The sequence below is a fragment of the Alligator sinensis genome, unplaced genomic scaffold (assembly GCF_000455745.1).
Source record: "Alligator sinensis unplaced genomic scaffold, ASM45574v1 scaffold559_2, whole genome shotgun sequence".
Taxonomy (NCBI): domain Eukaryota; kingdom Metazoa; phylum Chordata; order Crocodylia; family Alligatoridae; genus Alligator; species Alligator sinensis.
In genome coordinates this window covers 1,898,517-1,922,271 of record NW_005842046.1, presented here as the reverse complement: position 1 = coordinate 1,922,271, position 23,755 = coordinate 1,898,517, and the positions used below count along the sequence as shown (strand labels likewise).

Here is a 23,755-nt window from a genome sequence, read left to right as displayed (position 1 = left end):
ATCAGTGTTCAGAACTATTAGATTCTACTGAAAATATATATTAAATGGATGAAAAAATGTAACATCTTGTGCCTTGATTCACTATTAATTAACTGCTAATCTCTGGGTGGCTTTTAGGTGTGATGAAATTGGAGGCTGGACGCTACTTTGTGCATATTATTTTCCCCTTATCACACTTCATTTGACTGGGCGTCTTTTTGTATGGGAAGTTTGCTACAATTGTCTTAACAATGTTGACCTCTTTTGTAAAAAGCTGAAGGCATCTGCAGCAATTGTTCCTGAAAATGTGCTATCCAAAATGTTACCACTTCATGGCACTTCTTGAATGATAGAAAAGATTTTTTTTTGGTATATATTCATTTTTTTTTCAAATGCTATAAAAGAAAGGAAAACAATCATGGCTAAGGCCATTTGTGAGATGGCATTAAAAGAGCCTACTCCGAGACAGATAAAAATAATGAGAATCTTTCTGTCAAGAAGGATTTAGAAAATATCACTAGCATTATTAAAATTTAATTTTTTACTGTGCTTTTTGGTTCCCCCTTTTCCAGTGATAATGAGCAGGACTGCACACCTCCACATTGCTAGTACTTGTTTTGTGCAATAAATTCAGCCTTCCAGTCTGAAGACATTTCAGACAACAATTTTGACTGCTATAGGCTTATTTTGCAACCTGTGCTGTGCTTTGAGTCTTCCTATAAAAACCAGTTCATAAGCTAATTTTCCACAAGGCCGGTGGAACAAATAAAAATCAATTTTTGCCCAACTGGTTCAGAGAAATCCTGGGAATAGCTAAGACAGAATGGTGAAAAATAAAAAGGATCGATGTATTCACAAATGGTTTACCTGATAGAGAACTATCAAATTAGTTGACAGGAGATACTTGCCACTATTAGAGTATTTTCTTTTCAGCGTGTTACAGTATTTCTATTAGGGGAGAAGAAATGCCTCTACTTTGTGATGACCTCAGACACCTCAGTTTAATAACCATACCGGGTTTCCATACTTTCTATGAAACAAGGGGACGCAGAGTCAAAGTTCGAGAGCGCCTGAAGATCTCACAACCAGAGGGACCCGAAAATGGAAACTGGGCTTCGAGTGGGGCCAGTTTTCCTGCTCTTGGGAAGGGTGTGAAGATTCCTTTTTTCGATGAACACAGAGAGACATTTATGACCTCTGACCAGCCCTGTCAAAAGTTATTTGGTCCATCAGGAAAGGAAAACATGCAGATCACTTGCCAGCCTTCTCTCCCCATTAAAAAAAAAAAAGGGGGTTGAGGTCAGACTGAAGACTAATTAGTTGAATGTCATTTGGAGAATAAAATATGCAACCTATTCTTTAAGACTTCAAACCTTTCAGGATCTCAGGGACAGCTGAGAAAGGAGATTGACTCATGTCGTCTCCTCCGTTTTATAATCCCTTCAATTGGTCTACAACTATTTTGGAGACTGGGTGGGACCTTGGGTTGGGATCAGTTTGCCGCTCATGCCCGTGTCTCTGCCGTCTGACATGTGCATGCGAAATACTCATTGAAGGCTAGATTTTCCTGGCTATGCAACGTCATCGTCTCTCCTATGGAAATAAAACAAATACAAAATTTACAAGGTTCCTAATTAAGGAACTCCTTTTAAGTAGCTGTAATCTGAGCCCTAATATCTGGCATTTTATATACTTCTTCATGTTTTGTGAGTTGGGCATGAAAATGTAACTCATTTTAAGGAGGGTGGGGGGGGAAAGGATGTCACTCTGAAGTCAAGTTACATATTACCCATTTAAAAATATTATAATGTACCATGGAGACATCATTGTTAGGGCCAAACAAAACATTACTCAATGGAGGAATGACATGAAATGCATAGTATTCAGCAGACGAAAGATACTCGGAGTAAAGCAGTTTCAGTGCCAATAAACAGCACAATAAGGAGCGTGCGTAGAGAAATACGAGAACGCAGATTCACCACCGCACGGGACTCGACACGCCAAGGACACACTCTGACATAGATGGCTACTGGCCTGCTTAGGGTTCTGGGAGAAGCTAAAAACTCCCCACTCTTTGACTCTGAATCCCAATGCTAATTTGCTTATGATATCTGCCTGATTTAGGGCTAATCTTCTGTAAATTAACTCCTAATGCTGTCTGAAATAATCCTCTTAATGTTGGTCTGTCTTTAGTACTTTGGATCAAATACCATGAAGTCTAGCAGCGTATGTAAGGCGGATAGCATTTGTAGTGCTGTTGGCTGCTATCGAATCATTGCCACGGGCTCAATTGTGCCTTGAAGACACAAATGTGGCATGGAGCTCTGCTGCCCTGAGGGAGCTCCAGGAGCACACAGAACCGCGTTGCCATTGCTACACCTCTTCAAAGTGGGGAACAGACTTGACCGGCGTGCCCGCTCCACCCTTTGCAGTGAATTTTGCCCCGGCTGAATGCATGCAAGGACAGGGCTGTGTTCAGAGCCTCCTGTCCTGAAAACACACGGTGATGAATTAGTGTGATCGGTCTCCGATTTTGAGACATCGCCACGATGAGATCTACGTTAAGCAGTGCTAATTATCAGCTGGGAGCACAATCTGATAACTGTTTGGAGATGACGAAGCCAGACCATTTCGTTGCTTCAGACAGGCAAAGCATGTGAAAGGGCATTACTTTACCCTCGGCCAGCTTAATTAGTCTGGTCAATGGGCTAACTTTGTACGATGAACATTTTCCCACTAATATACCGAAATGCTTTTTCGCCCACAACATTAATATAATAACACGGCCTAAAGCCTAATTGATATTGGTAAGCAATGCAATTCCGGCGTCTTATTTTTTCCGTTTTTCGAATATAAGCAGCACGCACGAGTCTGAGTGAATGGGGCCCTTTATGTTTTAACAGGCAGTTTACTGGCCCAGACTCCAACATATAACAAGCCCAATTGCTAAAGCAATGCATATTTAATTGAAAAACTCATGTATTTTTACTACGAAAGTGACTCAACTAACCAATAAGTCTGTCAGGTAAAGGCTTGAAAAAAAAATGATATCACGAATGCTGTTTAGAAATTATTTTCTTACCATAGCAAACATTTATAGGAGGCTAGTAAATGAAAAAAAAAAGTCATATTGTTTAATCCTGCTTTATTTGAGTTGGCTGTTTTTATTAAAGAACGGATAAAGCCCGGTGATCAGTGAGCTGTATGTGTCCGACAGCCCTTCAAGAGCCTTGTGGAAATGTATAAAACAAGCAGTGATACAGTCCTTTGCCAAACACTGTCATAAATTTTTTATTTGGCAGCTAACATTCTCACTAGTTTTCTTGGCAGCAATTGGGACCTTTAGCAAGAAAGGTGCAGGAGAAAAATACCTTGTTTAGAGATGTTTTCAACACTTTCTGGGATTTTTCAGAACTTCTGCCTGCAGCACATATTTACAACCACGGTCTCCAATCACCTGATGAGTAGGTGGTAGTTTTTAACTTTTTTTTTTTTCTTCTTCTTAAATATAGACAGCCTACTACCCCCCTCTGGCCTTCAGCCTAGAATATAGCTTTTTTTTTTTTCCAGTATGTGTTCCAGAGATACAAGTGGTTGCTCCTTTCAGTCGAGACAAAAAAACTGAAAATAATATCAGAATGTACCTTTCATTGCTCCTGATAGTATCTGTATCTTATTCCCAGATGACAGAGATAAATGAAAGGCAAACATGTGCTGATTACTTTTGCATTTTTTTTTTCAGAGATCGCTACAAAAAAAAAATAAAATAAAAAATGGTCACAGGTGCAGCGCTCTCGGCCCGTCGGTGGACTGTCTGATAAACAGAATCATGAAATAGGTTTCTGTACCCAGACCTACTTCTCAAAAGATTGCTTTAAAAAAAAAAAAGTGATATAGCAAACTTCACATTTGCTACACAGTTTCTGTCTGGATTTTGGTAAATCGGGTACTGCGCATTTGCAAATATAGCTGCTGTCATACAGAGACCGCAATTAAAATCATCACAAGTGATTTCATTTTTAAATTGTTCACATAGACTTATTACATTTTACGCATTATTTCTCTGCTAAAAAAAAATCGGGGACAGCTTGATTTTCCCAAGCAACTGCCCTTGATGTGGGCACATAGCTGTAATGAAACGATACGTCATCCTTGGTGTCAGGACATATGGAACCGTAGTCTGCCTTAAACAGGTCTGAAGCAGCAAATGATAGTTTTTTTCCCCCACTGGGACATTCAGCCTCTTGTAGCTTTATTTCTAACATCATGAGACGATATATGAATTCAGAGTCCTCATTAATTTGTCATGTTCATTAAAGAGATCAGCTGCAACTACAGATGCTAATAAACACACTTCCGCATAGTTTGTGTTCCACTTTTGTGTCTCCTGTTTACCAGGGGCATCATCCTCTCTGACACTGTACAACGCAGAGACATCTGGTGGCCAATTAAAATATGGCAAGCAAGCATATACCATTACACCTATAACTCTGGTGAAGTCAATCAAGCGGCCCGATCTTGCTTCATGTAGACGGAGATGTACATGGATAAAACCAACACCACCTTTGTGCCATTTCACAAAATCATGCCCTTTTTGCTGGGAGAGTTGTTTTCTATAGGTCCAGCTTTCTGGAAAAAAAACTTTTCAAAAATCTCACTACCTCATTGACTCTTTTCAAATGATGGTGCGAACACATTTTCTTCTTAGTACACATTTTTTAACTTTTGCTTTCCTTGCTATTAGTACTTTTGTTTCATTTTATAACAGTAGTTTAACTGCATAATGCCATTGGAGAGAGCACCTTTGAAGGATGTTGCATATAACAAAAACTTTAGGAAGAGACGGAGAAACTAAATTTTAAGAAAACATAACAGATTAGGGAAAAAAAAAAAGGCATCAATAAGTAACAAGTAGCTTCTGGAGGCTTGAACCAAAACCCACAGAAGTCAATGGAAAGTCTCCTATTGCTTTCAATGGGCTCTGGCTTGGGGTGCAATCTTTAAAAGGGGATATATCTACAGTTTCATACGATGTTTTAAGTAAGAGTTGGTGGGTTTGACACTGCCCTCAATTAGGGCATGGCAAATCAAGAGAAACCTTGTGGAATGATGTCACTGCAAGAGTGAGTCAGGCCTCCAGTCTCAAGAGCAGAGCTCGAGCCAGGGATGCGAACCAGATGTTGCTCTCCGAATTTTGTTTAGTAAACCAGGTCACCAGAACTTTTCAGAGGTCGGGGTGGACTAACACTTCTGTATCATCCTTTTGATTGTGCATGTAGGAGTGCATATACGGCGTGTTTAAATCACAACTGGGAACATCTCTCTCTCTCAAACTTCAGCTAAGTTCCTTGTCCCTTGTGGCAAAGCAAAAGGTACCTATTTGTGGATGGGAAAAAAGGGCTTTTGTGAACAGTAAAGTGAACTACAGACAGAGCCTATTTTTAGTTTTCCTTTTTTAAAAACTATTTTAAGAGAAAACACGGCTAAATATATCAGTTTTGCATGCTGACTCATTAACAAATTTAGCAGTACAACATTACACTTTATAATTAAGACCACTCTGTTTGCTGTTGCCCAGACGTTTGTCAATACTCTGTGCACAGGAGGTTTTGGAACAAGTAAAACCGAGAAAGGGCGAAGGCAATTTCCAACAGCTTGCTCAAGCAAATCTATCAGAGGCTTTAACTCGCTTTGGAACGCTGAAATTTGAGACGCCGTATCAAATAAGCAGCTTTTTCCCTGAAGAGTAGAAACCGGGTATAGCTAACCTAGTGCATAATAGGTTTATTCTCATTTACAAAACAGGAATTACTTTATGGCCCCAAAGTAAAACTAGTGCAAAAAATAAACTGGCAGATTTGCTGCAGATGTGTGCCATGACACGTATGCAGGGAATCTGCTATTAATTGCATGCTAAGATTTCAATATTATATAGTCTCATGCAGGCAACCACTATGTTGAAGGTTCTGGGTTAATAAAAGCCTCAGAAAGAAACTGGTCTTAAATTTAGGATGTTCAAGCTTATTTTCATACTGTATCTGCTTAATCCACTTCCAGGAGCACCCTGGAACCTCCACTGCTTGCATTTATTTTCATGTCTATTGTGCGTTTCCCTTTTTGTGTACGTGCTCAACGTCTTTTATGGTGACACATGACAGTTCTTGGTGAAAGTGCAGCTTTCCAATTCTCTCATTTACTGGACTATGACAGGCATGTTCTTGTTAGGGGCTTGTTTGTAAGAGCTCTGGATATGTCTAGTACAGGAAATAGTTTGGCTCAAATGCTGGAAAAGCTATCTTTCCCCTGAATCTTTCAAAACTGGTGTCAGAACATAACTAAGACCCATGTCTCCACACCAGGGTTAAGATTACTATGAGCAATTATGCTATGGAAATGCATTACTCTGACAAAGTAATCAATCAAATTATTTCTCACAATTTCAATTCACCCCTAAAATTTTCCTTACCTCCACAGCCAGCTGGGTATTATATTACCAAAGCTGTTGAAAGGGTGTAACACTAACCATGAAGCCAAAGGCCACTAAAACTATGCAATGCATAAATTTTTATTGTTTGCTCAGTATTGAAATCTCATTAGGGCTCCTAACTCATCGGTGCACTGTGAACATTTGCATCTGCTGATCATGAGAACTTGGGAGGAATGTACACCTTTGGCTAACTTACTTGTTATGTTTTCAGATGAGAATGTACGTTGCTTTTTTTCCCCCTCGAAGCCCTTACACAGCTGTGATTTAAGCGTGCACTTTTAAATACAAGATACATTAAACTTCCATTAACAATTTCTCAAGGTTGTTCCGTCACTTGGAAGGTCCATGATCATCCTTAACAAAAGCTTCATTTGACTTAGTATTCAGGAAAATCATTGTTTGAAAACTGTGCCCCATAGAGCATTTTCCTTCATTCATCCTTTCTGCTTTATTCAGTCGCATCTTAATTAGATTAGAATTTGTCCTCCAATTAGCTTTCATTAAACTTTAGAGATTACGGCAAAAAAAAAAAAAAAAAATCTCCACTGAGTAATGAGTCAAAACTGTGCCTAAAATTTAAGATAAAATAACTGTGCAAATGAAGTGATTATGAAGATTATTACTATGCAAAAAACATCAGGCATTTCCTGCTTTACTTGCACATTTAATGGTGTAATTTATGTTGCTGACTTCAATAACTCCGTTGTATCCATCCAATTTACAACTCCAGAGTAGTAATCACGATAATACCTTACAGTTACAGAATACCTTCCATTCCTAAGTATCCTTCGGGGCTTGATTTTGAAGTCCTTGCTTACATGAGTGGTCCCACTGAAGTAATTGAAACTACTCAGTCAGCCAGTGCAAGTATGGGATGAGAATTTAGACCAGAACTATAGGTTAAATTTTGACTTTGGAAACCCTCCCTGATTGGTATGGGATCAAACCTGATACATGCATATACATAGGTGTGGGTGTAAAATACAGGAATCACTTCATCCATCTCAGCATGGGGCGTAACTTTTTAACAGAGTACAGCAACATCTCTCACCTGTTTAGGAATCGGTATGAAGACAGATATTACCTCCAATTAAAACTGATAAGATAAATGAGAATGGAAAACGGCTCAATAGGACAGTGGCTCTTATACTGCCACTCTAACATCACTTAAATCTTCAAACAGAATAGGCTAAGTACCAGATGCCTGTTTGCTAAAAGTTGCGAATGCACAGTGCAAACACAAAGTTTACATGTGCCAAAGGCAGCTTCAAGGGTATGCACTGTGAATCTGATCATATATATACACGGTAGAATGGAGAGACCCATACTCATGTCTCACTGCGACCGATATAGTCCATGTTGGGAGAATGTTGTAGGAATGGACTCTAAACTCTCTTCTGAAATGAAAGGGTTATAAATACACACAGAAAACAGCAGAAAGCTAACGTCTTAAAACTACAAATAGGAACACCCGGGTTAAAAAAAAATCCAGGGACCTGGTCTTAGGCTCCATCGACATACTTCAGATAGGAGGTACACAATGGGAAACAAATGTTTTTCTAATAGTAAAATGCGAGGTCATAAAAACAACACTATCATTTTAATTTGCACAGTGTTCCAAGTGCACACAAATCAACAGATCCCCCTTCTTTACTTAATATTGACATTCATAGTTTCATAGTTGGTCGGGTCGGAAGGGACCTGAGCAGATAGATCATCAAGTCCGCCCCCCTGCCATGGCAGGAAGGAGTACTGGGGTCAAACGACCCCGGCAAGGTGTTCATCCAGCCTCCTTTTAAAGACCCCCAGGGTAGGAGCCAGCACCACTTCTCTTGGAAGGTGGTTCCAGATCCTATTTACATTTTTTTCTATTTACATTATTAAGGTAAATAGAAGTAACCCCATTTTACAGATGGCAAAACAGAAGCTTGAGTGACTGAGTTGTCCAAGGCTGGGAATGAGAGGTTCAAAACAGTTTTACAGCCATATGTGGTACATACTGCTTAATTCAAAATATCCATTAATCAACTACTAACCCTTTAAAAATGTATATATATGTACCCTGACCAACTATACAGTTGGCAAAATTTTTACAAATGATCCAGTCTTATTTTAAAAAAATGACATAGGCACATAGGCTAGGGACAGATATTACACATAAACTGGTTTAAGTGATCAGAAACTGGATTAAACCTGTAATAGAACAGATGTGCGGTGCACATAAACCAGTTTGAAAATGGCTGGAACTGGTTTGAGATAAATCTGGTTAAATGTAGTATCAGACTTAACTGATTTGGGTCAAACCAGTTTATATAACGTCTGTCCCAGACCCCATGCTGGTTTAAGTTAAACCAGACTCCCACAGCATCCCGGCATGCTCTCTGCTCCACAGCAGAGCTGGCCCCTCCCCTCTGCTCCCTGGCTGCAGCTCTGGCAGATTGCAGGTATCTGTCTGGCTTCCCTTAGCATACCACATGCTGGCTACAGTCCGTGCTGTGGTAGACCGGTTCCTTCCTTCTAAAAGCTGTTTAAGAAGAACTTGAACTAATGGACAGAGGCTTTTTTTGATGGGGTGATAAACACAGAGTTAGGGTGATAAACACCATCAATTCCTTGCTGGGCTGCTCAGGAAGTGGGGGAACCACTCCCTAATCAGAGTATCCTGCCACACCCCCCTGGCCACACCCCCCTCAGCTCAGCAGTGTGGAAGGAAAGGGGGACTGCTTTAGTGTCCCCTGGGCTTCTAGCCTGAGCCACTGCAGGCATGTGCCTGAATTTCTGGGATGTCTGTCCAGTTACAAACTGGTTCAGCCTAGCCAGGTTGTTTCAATTGATTGAATCAATCAATTCAGGCTCAGGCTTTTTGAATGTCTGTCCCTTTTGAATGTCTAGCCTTAAAAGCCTGATTCTAAAAGCTACTAAGTGCCTCACAGCTAGATTTTTAAAGGTATTTAGGTGCTAAATGCCCAGAATTAGGAGTCTAAATACCTCTAAAAGATTGGGCCTAAGCCATTTTGAAAAGTGGACCTCAAGTATATTTGAAAATTTTGCCTTATGCAACCAAAAAATGCACAAATAATCTAAGAATACACCTTTTCCATAAGGAGATATAGCCCTCTTGAGAGGATGTCTAAAGCTTTGGCATTTCAGGCCAATTGTGGAAGGGAAAAAATTTCACTCATTGAGGAATTCTAAATATAACTTTGTATCCGTACAATACACAACCGACATACTTGGAAAAGAATCATAAATTATCACTTATTTTAAGGCTACGATCTTATTTGGTACCAACCATAAAGAGTATTTTTAATAAAGAAATAACCTCAGGTTACTTTTTATTGGAATGTGATTTATAAAGTTATAAGCGGGTATCTATTCGGAAGTATGGTGTGTACAGGGCTATTTTTGCACTGAGAATGGAAACTCAAACTGGAAAAGGAGTCATTCATTCACACTTACAGGATGACATCCCGTTGACAGGCATGCAAACTTGGAAAGGTGCTACACAGCTGCTCTTAAAATACTACTATACTTTTCCTTTCAGCTTCAGTTAAGCAAATCTTAAAAAGAAATCAGGACTACATTAGGGCTATGGGTTCATTGATTATATTGGGAAAACATAAAGGATGTGGGAAAAGGCAATCCACTTCTAGCAAATATGTTGTTTGCAAAATAGAAGCACTGTTTTCACTAGGCAGCGAAGTAAAAAGACTAGTGTGAGAATACAGCGGGTGCAAATGTTTTAAAATTCAAATATTCTCTGAATGTTTTTAACATCACCGAGCATCGAGAGCGTGCTGCAACTCTGGATTGTTCTACGAAGCAGAGCATGTATTATAAATGTCTTTTTGTCCCATCTAACTCGAGACCTCTTCAATTTGTGGGCTGGTGTGTAATATTCATCCACATACTGCTAATCCACAACTGCTTTTGCAGTTTCGCTCCCAAGTTGGAATCCAAATTAAGAAGCTATTTTCTGGTTGCAGTTTAAGACGATGGGGGAAGAGAATTTGGGGAGACAACTAGTTTTTTTCAGAGGGCAAAAGAACAGATCAGCTAAGATTGGGAGATTTCTGCCCCCTTTTCATCATATACGTAGAAGAATAGCTCAAAAGATGTCAACTTCATTAAAGTGAAATCCAAGTTTTAGACCTTAAAACCAAACCCTGAACCCTGGCCTAGAATCTCCTTCAGATCCAAACATTATCTCTTTGTCCTTGTCCTGTATGCCATTTCAGCATGCATCTGCACTGCCAAAGTACTATTTTTAAATAAGCACAACTAGACTGGTCCTTAAACTCTGTGATGCATTCTGCAACTCTCCTTGATGCGAGCATCCAAGGATGTCTTCTTTTTCAATAGCCTGTTACCTGCTTGCCAAAATACTGCTGCCATTTCCATCCCTTTATCATTATAGGTTTATGGAAGAGTTCCTATTTTGGGGGAACCCGCCCCACCCCAACAACTTAAGGGTCCTAAGTTTGTGCTGAAGCCCAACTAGGATTTCAGTACACATGCAAATGGTGTTTGGAATAGAAGGTATTCCTTAATTGAAGTCTGAAATGACAATGGCAGCAGAATGTGTATTTATTTCAGCCAGCCTCTTAGGATAGCATGGCTTTATGCTGCTTTTATTTCCTCACACTTTATCTCTCTTCACTATGCATTTGAGTTGATTTTGAATGATGATGGCACTTCAAAAAATGATGTAATAATTCAATTATTTGGCCTCTAACTCCTGTAAATCTCAGGATGATATTGCAAGGATATTGTTCAAAACAAATGTCAGCATGCATGTTTTGGGGAAGATTATTCTTTCCTGGTCCCTCCTCCAACTGAAGTAAAGTGGGGCTTGCACAGTGGCTGTGATATAATCAGCTTCTACGAATATTAAAATTATCCAGAAAAAAAAAATCAATATTTTTTTAATGAGAAAGTGTTAGACTTCTGTAGAATGGCTCTTGCATATTTATTTCCTATGCCAAAGCTAATTAAGTTTTAGGTTGGTTTGATATGTCAAAAACTGCTTGGATCACAGAACTGCACCAACACAGAGAAGACATAATTTCTTCATTCAAACTGGAAGCATCTGACAGAAAGCTAGTCTTGTGACTGTGCGGAAGTGGGAGAGAGCCCAGCTTTCGCTCATATTTGTTTCTAAATATATGGCATTTACTAACTTCTCATTAAAATACCTTGATGGAATGCAAATCACAGACCTGCTACATTCATAACTTTCTAAAGGAAGCAAACAGTGAGACCGACAAGGAAGGGCTTCTTGAGAGTTGTTTTAATTTTGTTTTCTCTCACTCAGAGTTTCATATGAACTACTGAGCAAGAGCTGCAAATTCAAGGTCCTTGGGTTTGTTAAAAAAACCCAAACAACTCATAAAAAGTAGCTATCAAGAAGTCATTACACTGGAAATACAGTGTATTGAGTGCTTGAGTGGAGTGGAGTCTCCAGAGATTTGGATTCAAATCCTGATTAGTTCAAAGCTAAGGAGGCTAGTGAAGGTCTCATCTGAGCCTCCAGTTGACATTTGTCCAAATAAATAAGTCACACTATAGCTTTGGGTTCCCTTCAAGATGACTGGCAGACCCTGTTCAAAAGGACCTGTATGACTGAACTAGCCGATTGTTGCTGATCAGGAGACAGAAATGTGTCTAGAAACTTGCACATCACGCTACCCACATTATGCCTCTTTTCCATCTTGTTTGATTAGCTCCTTAGTTTCATGAGCATTAAGAAAAAAAAATGAAACCCACACATCCCAGTAACTGTGAGGATGGGAATAGGCAACAAGAAAATGATTGTGTAAATTGTTAATTCAAAGCTTCAATGGATACCAAAAGACCAATACTCAGACCCTTTATGTTAGAGGCAAAGATGTGTGTGGGTGATACCTTTTCTTGGACCAACTGCATGGTTGGGGTAGGCTTAGGCAAGCTTTCGGGCATCACAGTGCCTTGAGACCCAAGGAAGGGTACTGTGGGCACATCTACATGAGACATTTACTGTGGTTGCCTAATTAGCTCCGCAGTAAACGTCTCCGTGTCTACACGTGCGGCCCTATTAGGCCACAGGAAACTGTGTAAATACAAGTACTATCCTGCTGGGGAGTTTTTCGTGGGCAGCAACACACATGTGGACGCTGACCTGGCTGCCTGCCCACTAGCCCCGCGCTGAATCTCCCTCCTGCCCCAGCCAGCCCCTCTGCAGCCCGCTGAGCCAGGTCGGAGCAGCCCTGGAGCCCCCTGCCACCTGGTTCAATGTACTGTGGTCCCAAGTGCATGTGTAAGTGCTAGGTGCTGGAGTTTATTGCTTCACCTTAACTTGCATGTAAGGGTGGCCAAAATTTGGACTGGGCTTCCAAGGGAGGTGGTGCTCTCCCCTACCTTGGGGGTCTTTAAGAGAAGGCTGGATAGGCATCTGGCTGGGGTCTTCTGCCCCCAGCCCTCTTTCCTGCCTAGGCAGGGGGTCGGACTCGATGGTCTGTTGAGGTCCCTCCCGACGCTAGCATCTATGCATGTGTAGACGCACTCTGTGATATCGAAAAGCTTTTCTAAATCATCTCAACCATACTGTTAGTCCAAGAAAAAAATACCACCCACAAAAAGTCTTGCTTCTCATGTATTTTCTGGACCATGACCGCTAAAACAGCACTTCAGACTCCTTACTGAATTTGAGTCTGCAGGCAGGAATAGGAGACTGTCTTCATCTCAAAAGACCCAGAAAGATTGCATGTTCACTTCTCAAAGAACAAGCTGCCTTTCCTGATTGATGACTCCTAACTTTGATATACCAGGCCCTATCCTGTGGACAAACGTACAACTCAGAGGCAAAGTAAGCAAATTGGCTTTATAATATCCTCCAGTTGCTCCTATTCTGAGACTTGCCTGAAACCCCAGCTTACTGCAGCCTCAGGACTGCTCTAATTTACACTCAACTCCCAGAGGCTAGTTACGTGAGCTCTGCAACCCCAAGCAAATCCCAGCATATTTCACATCTCTACTGCCGTTCTGGAGCTTTAGTCATAGTTTTAAACGGTCTGCAGACTCAGCAAGGCAGGGCCGGGCCGCATCAGTTTACACTCTGCTCCTCCTGGCAAGACTACTAGCATGAGGCTAGCAACAGGGTTTTGAAAGGAAAGCCTAGATATTTCAACAAACTACTGTGAAGTCTGCAAGTGTGTGAACATACAGTGTATTAGCGACTGGTAATTGTTGTCCATGTGCTCAGACTGTTGTAAACGTGAGACGGCTTACTCCTCAAAGAAAGGGGACTAAACTACTTAGCATTTACTGCAGGGCACAAGCATGTGCACAAGCAGTTTCCATAGGGTAGATGACACTAAGTTCATGCCCTAGCTTTCCTCATGGTGACTTGTCCTTCAAATCTAGGGTATAGGCACAAGGGTATAGGGTATAGGGCAGGGGCGGGCAATTATTTTGGGCAGAGGGCCACTTACTGAGTTCTGGCAAGCCATCGAGGGCCGCATGACAGGCAGCCAGGGACAGATAAATATTAATTTTCTAAAATTTTTAGGGGTCCGGTGGGCTGGATGGAATGGCCTGGTGGGCCGCGGGCCACATTTTGCCCACCCCGGGTATAGGGCGACAGGCACAAGTACCCCATGAATTACAGATTCTCTTTCTTTATATTGACTGAGAATATTTTAAAATACATTTACCACTACTCGCCATATCAACTTTTATGCTCGGAGAGAAGATGGCTACTGATTTGGATCAGGAACAAAATCTGTCCTAATTAGACCTTTTTCAGAGGCCGCTCTTCACGGCCACATTTGGAAGCAGGTAGGTGGCTGTAAAGGCAGCTAAGCAGCTCTGGGCCTGAAGGTCTTATCTTTACGATTTTTGACTTTTCAAACGGCATGCTTTTTAGGACGAGGGGATTTATCAAAATTGTCAAATAAATGATAAAAACTCCCGGGAAATAAACATTTCTCTTCTCCTACGTTTGTATATCGTTTGGTAAAAGAAGAGGAATTCAGAAAATAAATAAACACACGAGAGGATTAGAGAAGTAATAAACAAACCGATTTCCTCATTTGGGGCTAAAAAAAATAGCCAAGTCCCCTTTCCAGCCCCCGTCAGGAAACATTACTTCGTATAAGTGAACTTTGTGTTATCTAGAATCTTTTTTGATGCTAGTACTCCCCCCCCGGTGCACACACCATATAGATCCCAGTCCAAAACTAAATGCACATTTCTATCATGCCATTATGGATTGATCGGCAGGAGGTTTTAACACTAGCTTACACCCGTACAGACACAGAACTCTCTTTAGTTGTTAGATGTTAAAACTAAAGCTGAAACCTTTTAGCCATAATGAAGGAGTTTACAGGGTTCCTAATCCCTGCACCCCACCCTGATTCTCCAGTGAGCCTGCTGAAAGCTTTAAAACAGTCCACAGCTCTAACACGGTGCAGAGCCTGTCGAACATGCTGATCTGTTCATGATTACTCTTTGCCACTGTAAAACAATCTAACTCCTCAAGTGAATGGAGTCTGTAGCAACAATGGTGTTATTGACTTGTTGCTCCAGCTCTATTTAGTTATTACCCTCGGGGCCACAATCAATAGACTTTGCACCAAGTCAGCCTAATAAATCCCAGGCTTTCACTGGAGCTTTGCCAGGAACTGCAAGAAAATCTATGGCAGTCAAACACTTAGAGTATGAATAACAGAGAAAGCTGTACTGACAGCTGTATAAATTAATTAACAAGGCATGTTCTGATTCTTTTAAGAAGATCATAATGCCCATTTATTGTGATTTAAGGAGTCACAGGTAGAGCTACAGAAAATTACCTTTATGCTTTCATTAAAAAACAGAACCCAACAAAACACGGAGGTCTGATGAGAAAGAAAACAAATCTCTTGCTTTTTGTCTTGGACTATTTGTATCTTTTTCCCCCCCAGTTACTCGACATGCAAAAATCTACGTTTTTATCATCAAGGTGGCCGTTGAATTATCCCGAGTCCAACGTAAAAAGCAAGCAAGCTGTAAAAACGAGGGGCGCTTTTTGTGTCTAGTGTGAGCATTTTAAATTTTGATTATTTTGTGTTTGGGTTATGAAATCCTTCATCTCTACTGGGGATCTGAATCCTGCTTGTAATTCAGTGATTAAAACAAAAAGACAAAGGGGAGGGGGTGGAAAAAAAACCAGTCGGTTGTTCAAGAGGCCGGTCACTAGTGAATTCCAGGTTCTTTCAGTTCCTCATGTAATAAGCAAATATTCTGCAGACTCAGCTCTCAGGCGCCCCCGATCATACAGTCCTGAGACGCGCTGAACCTACCGTAGCAAGAGTTTGGTGCCAGCCTCTGAACAAAAGCATCTTCCCTTTGCACGCTGAAAACAAATGTACCAGATCAATAGGCTCTTAGAACTTATTTGTTGCCCCAGTGGTACTTTCTAGAAGCATTCAGCTTTCCTAATGAGGGTCACAGCTTTTACGGGAAGCAACAAACAAAGGTCAGCTAGCCAGCTGTTCTGGCACTTGACACATACAGGGGAATTAAGGTGTATGATTTAGCGTGCCTAACCTTTTGGTAGAGACAAAACCCTTTGGCTGAATGGTGGAAGATGAGGGAAGGCAGAGCTTAGACAATAAGAATGGTATATACCGTGACTTCAGCGACTTTAGCAACTTTTTTGATACAGTCTCCCACAACACTCTTGCAAGCAAGCTAAGGAAGTCCAGGTTGTACGGGCCGCATGAATGTAAGGACTGTAAGGTGGATAGAAAACTCCTGCCAGCTAGCAGATTGGATGGCTGGGCTCACAGGCAGTAATCAATGGCTCGATGTCGAGTTGGCAGCCGGTATCAAGTGGAGTGCCCCAGGGGTCAGTTGGTTTTTTTCAATATCTTCATCAACAACCTGGAAGATGGGAGGGTGTGCACCCTCAGCAAGTTTGCAGATGACACCAAGCTGGGAGAGAATGGGAGATATGCTGGAGGGTAGAGCTAGGATTCAAAGAGACTTAGACAAATTGGAGGATTGGGCCAAAAGAAATCTCATGAGGTTCAGTAAGGAGAAGTGCAAAGTCCTGCACTTAGGGCCGAATGATCCCATGCACTTGGGGACTGACGGCTAAGCAGCAGCTCTGCAGAAAAGGACCTGGGGGGACCTGAATATGAGCTAGCAGTGTGTTCATGTTGGGAAGAAGGATAACGGCATCCTGGGTTGCATTGGTAGGAGCGTTGCCAGCCGGGATTCTTCCCCTCCATTCAGTACTGGTGAGGCCACATCTGGAGTAGTGTATCCAGTTTTGGGCCCCCCACTGCAGAAAGGATATGGACAAATTGGAGAGAGTCTAGCAGAGGGCAGCAAAAATGGTTAGGAGGCTGGAGGACGTGACTTATGTGGAGAGGCTGAGGGAACTTGGCTTATTTAGTCTGGAGAAGAGAAGACTGAGAGGGGATTTAATAGCAGCTTTCAACTCCCTGCAGGGGGGTTACAAAGAGGATGGAGCTGGACTGTTCTCGGTGGCAGATGACAGGACAAGGAGCAGTGGTCTCAAGTTGCAACAGGGGAAGTTGAGTTTGGATATTAGGATAACCCCTCTCATAAGGAGGGTAATAAAGCATTGGAACAGGTTACCCAGAGAGGTGGTGGAATCTCCATCCTTGGAGGTTTTAAAGACCTGGGTAGACAAAGCCTTGGCAGGGATGATCCAGGTGGGGACAGTCCTGCTTTGAGCAGGGGGTTGGACTAGATGTGACCTCCTGAACCCCTTCCAACCCTCACTTCCTATGATATCTATGGGAGAAGTGAGACTCTAGGACCCCAATGCTTCAAACCCCAACCAGATCTTACTATGCTGGGGCTACGTCTACATGAGACACGACTGCGCAGTGGTTACTAGGCATTTACTCGGCATTTGTCTAAACATGCACTAAACCCAAGTTACTCTGCAGTAGTGCTGGCGAATGCCTTTTTGCGATTCTACTACGCAGTAGTCTAATACTACTTCACAGTAATGTTGCGTCACGGTTTCTGCCATACGACACTACTGCGCAGTACTATCAAGCTACTATGCAGTCAGCGTCTCGTGTAGATGCGCCCTGGGTTTAGAAGGTAAGGTCATAAGCACACCCTCCTGAAAGAGGTCCAAGATTATCCCACTACAGACTAGCATGTAGGTTCAAGAATGGGACGACATTTATCCAACATTTATTTTTTAATTCTGTTGCTGACTTCTTGACTCTCAGACCCTGAATTTTTCATGCCTCATTTCCCAAACATATTATCCTGATAACAAAACCAGACTGCCTCTCAACTTTTTCAGGTTATCATCTTCTAATGATAATACTGTTTCTATACCATACAGGAGAGCCCCATTCAAGGCTCTTGTCCACAGTTTTCAGTGCTTGGCAAACACTTGGTGCTATATTTATGGTTGAGGAGGGCACTGCAACTGTAAGTCCTTATTTTCCAGGTATTTATTATTTGCTGGGGGAAATGCTACTTTTTGGACTAAATGTTACTTTTTGGACTTTTTTTCCCTCTCCCAACAGCCTGAAAGTGACTTCCTTCCCACTACCCAGCTTAAACTAGTTTTGCTTTATTCTGCTGTTTTTGTGTCAGCTCAGCACTGAAAATAAGTTCTCTTTTTGTCCTTGTGGATTAATATTGTTGCAGATGCTGTTTCGCTTTCTGAAGTCTCCAAATATGGCTTTGTTTTACAGCATCAGTCTTCATGCATACACAGGCCTCAGCTATGCTATAGTGCTTTGCTAAATCTGAAATTATGGCAGTGATGTAGGCCTCAAGACATTATTTTAGAAGTAACAAGGGATTAGGGGGGTTCTACATTTTTGGGGTGCTCAACTGTGTTCAGCAGTAGCTCAGGACCCATCTCCTGAAAACGCATTCACTTTTAAGGTGTGATGTTAACCCCAAAGCTGCTTTTGACAGTATGGGAATGACTACCGCATGCCATTGTTATGTGACTATCGGCAGCAGGAAGGTGTTATTCGAATATGCTCTTCAACCTCCCTTCTCCCCCCTCTCCCCACAAAAAACAAAAATAAAGCATTTTTTTGGTCCTAGATTATTCCTACCATCCTTTCTGTGTCCTGTAGCCGTCTTTGCCACTAAGTGGTTGAATATCTTACAGTGCTGAGCACTTTACAGATATGGTGACTGTTGGGAATATACAGCTATGAGGATATGATGCAATACATGTTACAACACATACAAAATACTTTAATTCCTATGGCTGGGAGAACTAGAATCTCTGAATTTCCAGATATTTTCAGTGAGCAACTGCTCATCAGGGCACCAGAGGGGAAAACCAGGAGTAAAATCAAACTCCTGGAAGATTGATTCAGGCTCAACATTAGGAAAAACTTCTTCACAACTAGGGTGTCCAGACTGTGGAATAAGCTCCCTCCAAGGGTGGTGCAATTGCCTCCCCTGGAAATCTTCAAGAGGAGACTGGATGGCCCCGTGCTGGGGTCACCTGACCCCCTGTTATCTTCCCTGCTTGGTGCAGGGGGCTGGACCCAATGATCTTCCAAGGTCCCTTCTGGCCTTACAGTCTATGAATCTATATTGGTATCTGAATTTTAAGCTTTAGTTGCACATATTTTAAAACAAATGTAATGCAAGAAATGGAGTATCTGGCTATTTTAAAGGAAGCCTTTTTTTTTTTTTTTTTTTTTTTTACATTGCAACAATAACAGGTAGAAAGTTCATCTTATCACCTCATTTTCTTCAGTGACAACTTCATCCATTACACAAAAAAGATTATGAACACACAAAACTACTCTTTTAACAGCTTTAAAAATTGCTCTTTAAAATGTGTTAGCTTATGTTTCATTTGTTAACTTGAAACACGATAGCACTTCCGAAAATGACTTTGGAGGAATGTAGTTCAAGTCTCTTCATATTTAGGTACTGAAATTCATGACCTAGCATGAAAAAAAAAGGAACGGTGGGACCTTGAAGTCAAACCACTAAGTGCTGTGACTTCAGCAGAGTTTGTAGGCTGCAGCAAAAGTGCTTACAGCGTGGCCCCGTCAGATCTGTGAATTCTGCCAAATGCGTTGTCACAAGGACACGAAAAAGAAAACGAAAGTAGATTTTGTAATGGGTCAGTATATGGAAGAAAGACTTTTTCAGTACACCAAGGAAGACTTTCTCAGTACACCAAGGAGGTGTGTGAAACCTCGAGATGCCACCTTTCCCATTAAGGCAGTCCTGTCATGATGCTTCGCCACATGGTTAGGAGGAAGACCTGTTTTGCTGCTGATGTGAAAAACTGAGCTTTTGGCCATGGGAGTCATTAAAGAGCCCATGATTATTAATGTACCTTCAGGTCTTCACATGAATGGCATCTGTAGAAGGGTAAAGAGATTTATGGCATCACACTTCTGCATAGAAATGTTAGTCCATGCTCACAGTCTACTAAATGAGACCAACAAAGAAAATTAAGGTAACAAAAATAGAAGGGGCACTGATCACTGGAGGGTTGAATGCAACATGCTGGGCTGTAATGTTTTTGGGCATATTGATTATTGTTATGGCAGTCACAAACTTCTTACAGGCATTTCCACCACCAAACGGCAACATCCAATATGCTGGCCTATTCTCTACTACATCAAGTTGAGACTTCTTGGTCTGTGTCCTCATATTCCTACATAATCCCTAATATGCCTGTGTTTATGACATCATCATCTACCAAGTCATTTGTCATCTCTTTCACTACAGCAATGATGCTTCCCTGGGTACTGGCTCTTAAGAATAATGCTGTAACGTCTAGTTTGGCACATATAGTGCATGAAATCTTGTCCTAATTCTGGTCAACCAAACCATTATGCTACTATTTAAATCCTTGGGTAAGACTCGCATCTCCCACCATTTCCAAAATGAATGAGACAACAACTGAAAATAAAACTGATGCACCATCAAGTCTGGACTGAGAAACTGGAAGATCCTTCTGCCATGCCTCCTCTGATCCCCTTTCCCTCCCTATTGTTTAATTTTCTTTATTGTGTCACTGAGTTAGGGAATACATCTCCTTCTTTAATCAAAATGCCTATCTTATTTCTGTTAAAGGCAAGGATTTGTTTGGGTGATATCTTTTATTGGACCAACTGTGCAGTAGATCTAGGTAAGCTTTCGAATGCAAGACCTGACGAAGAATGTTTTGCATTCGAAAGCTTGTCTAACGCCACTACATAGTTGGTCCAATAAAAGATATTACCCTAAGAAATCCTTTCTTTTTGCATAATTTCTGGACCATCGCAGATAAATCACTCTTACACTATAATGATAATTAATAAATAGTCAATTAACATTAATAATCTTCTCTCCTCAGGTACCTAAATTCCTTGACCTATACATGAGTAACTTCAGTAATTCCCAACATCAACTGCTGAAGCTTCCTTAGCCTGACGAAGGGTTTTTGAACCCGAAAGCTTGCTTAATAACTATTCTCCAACTATTTGGGTTGATCTAATAAAAGATATCAGATTCACCCAAGGAACCTTGTCTTCCTTCAGTAATTCCCAGAAATTTAGCCAGTGGAAGGCAGAACTTCCAACAAATTACATCACTCTGTCAACTAATTACTTTGCTACAACTCTATATTATTATTCCTGGAAGTGCTAACTTCTGCAATGGGCCTTTGGAACATTTAAAACATGGTGGTGACCACAGGGATAGGCAGTAGTAGCCAACTATCCATGTGCCAATTGGTTAAAGTTTGCTAGAACATCACCATCATCATCATCATATTTCTCTGGCATTCACTCTCTAGAAATTTGGCCAAGCAAGACCTGACCTGCTACTGAAAACCATATGATTGGAGGAGTAGTTCAGAACAGTTTTAAATAGCAAACTCTGGGCTGAAACCTGAATAAAGGAACAACGGAGAGGAGGTGAAATAATACATTTTAATTAATGTTTCTTAAAATATCATTCCAGTTAAATACCACTTCGAGTGAAGGCTTCAAAACTTGTCAAGCTCCTCTGACTGGTTTTGTAACCTAGCATGTCTGCTATCTAACTTTAATCTTAACTACTTCTTAAAATGACAACATTGAACAATGGAGCTCTGGATTACACAAGCCGAATTAGAAGCATGGGACTTTCTTCTTTCCATCATGTCTGTGAAAGTGTAACTGAAAGAAACTTTCCTGTAAGCCAGACGTAGTCTGAAGGGAAACAGTAACATGCTTTGGGACAGGGTCCTCACTGATTCATTCACTTCTATCAAATGCTGCATAGCCTCTTGGCTTCAAAAAATATCTGTTTAAAACTTCCATGGTTTGGTCTATTTTCATTGAGGTGGTGCTCGTGAGTAATTCCTCGAGTTCGATCAAAATTCCTCCTCACCTCCAAACACCCCTGTTACTTATTTGTGTTGCTCCAACATTTAAGTCATGGTAGACTGGATCAACCCAATCTAAACGGTCTGATCTATTACATACGTGGAAATGAGACACCAGCAGCTTTTTAAATACCGTCTAAATCACCCTTAATGTACAGTAGAGGGGCAAGTGAAAACTGCTTTACCTTCCAGTCTCCATCTAACACGGGAAAGGAAACTCAATGCCGGCTTGAAATGACAGAATTAAGCTCGATGTTACTTGCAAATTGATTCATTTCCTCAACAGACTGAGATTGATCTGAGTTTTCTCTTTTGTACTGTAAATATATTGAGCATGCTCTGAAACAATTGAGCTAAAGTAAATTAGTCAGCCTGGGATACATTTAAAAAGAATACCATCTCTGAAAGTCCTTTAAAAAAAGTAAAATTAAATTACAAAACCCCTTAAGACTGAAAAGACGTTTCAGGGAACTTGAATGCGAAAGGAACACTTTATTTAAATAAGTACATGCAGTCCCAGTATTGTGACACAGTGCTGTTGCTTGAGAACACCTAGGTGAGATATATTATAAATCCTGGTCAAACAAGCCCGTCTTTGCCACTGATCAAGCACAGACAAATGCCAACCAAAAGGAAACAGAAAAGACCATAGCAAGAAAATTAGACATTTAAAAAAAAAAAAGAATTAAGTCTAAGGTCAGCGTGTGAGCACTTTACTACAGTGCTGATCAACTTTTTAGTGCTGCAGGGCAGATGAGTGGTGCAGGGTTGTCTAAAGCTCAATTCAGCATCCACATGCCAGGATTGGCCCTGTGCTGCTTCCCTGGGCTTGCACCCTCAGATCCAGCCATCTCTCTGCCCTGTGCTGCCCGGCATCATGCCACTTCCCAGAAGGCCCACACCATGGGATCAGGGCCCCATGCCTCCCCCTCAGCTCTGGAGCCCCATGCTGTCTCCCTTGGCTCTACGCTGTCTCCTTGAGCCCTGTGCTGCCAGACTGGGCTATGCACCAACTCCAGACAGCCTCTGTGTGTCTGTATTGGGCCCCACGCCACCTCTGCGTGCTGATCTAGCATGCTGTCTGGCCTGTGGGACTCCCCAGGGAGTCCAGAAATGTGGCTGCAGGGGAGCAGGGTTTGCTGCCACTGCTCCCTATCACAAAATTTTCAAGCCTGTGCGGACCACCATAGGCTGGATGGCTTGGCTCTGCAGTCTGGGGGGTCAAGCACTCCTGCTCTAATATAAACTTTTGAAAGTTTGGCCATTCTCTTTTTAAATATTTTTATTTTAACATAAAGTGATAACGATAGACATTGATGTTTCGAGACGAGCAAAGTGACTTCTAGAGCTGCTCCCTTGCCAGCCTGCTTGCACTCCGCTGCCATTTGCATGAGATTGGGCAAATCAACACGTCCCACTACCAATTTTCACTTGCAAATGGCTGTTCTCACGCATTCTGCAAAAAAATTTCTCTGAGGGCCCCTTTACTATTAGACTTAGTGGAAGTAGACCACAGGACAGCCAGGTTAATTCACAGGCAGTTCAAGAACAGTTTCACTTGATTGTTTCTTTGCCAATTCTAAGCAGTTCCCTTATCTTTTTTCCTGTTTCAACTTTACTATCTAAGTTACATTAAAAAAAAGAAACAAAACCAAAAAAAACCCAAAACCTTCCCAGGGCTAGTTCAGTACAGCTACTCCTCCCAATCTCAGTTTTCACTCTTTCTTTGGTTGCACAACAGTTTAAACCTCACAGCTGTATCTGGAGCTCTGACTGCAGTGTTACTGGTTGCAGTATCTCCTGTGGCTGGAACTCAAGGGAACATGCGTGCACTCTTTCTTGCAGCCACAGGAAATGGGACCCCTGGCATCCATGAGATAAGTGATTGGACACCCTTCGTTAGGATTTTAGGTTGCTAACTGAGCTCA

General features: G+C 41.5%; 1 protein-coding gene across 5 annotated transcripts in view; it reads right to left on the bottom strand.

Annotated features, from left to right (window-relative positions):
- The window catches only part of VTI1A (vesicle transport through interaction with t-SNAREs 1A), a 346,832-nt gene that overhangs the window by 9,809 nt on the left and 313,268 nt on the right, over positions 1 to 23,755 (bottom strand). The gene's annotated exons all lie outside the window — the stretch shown is intronic.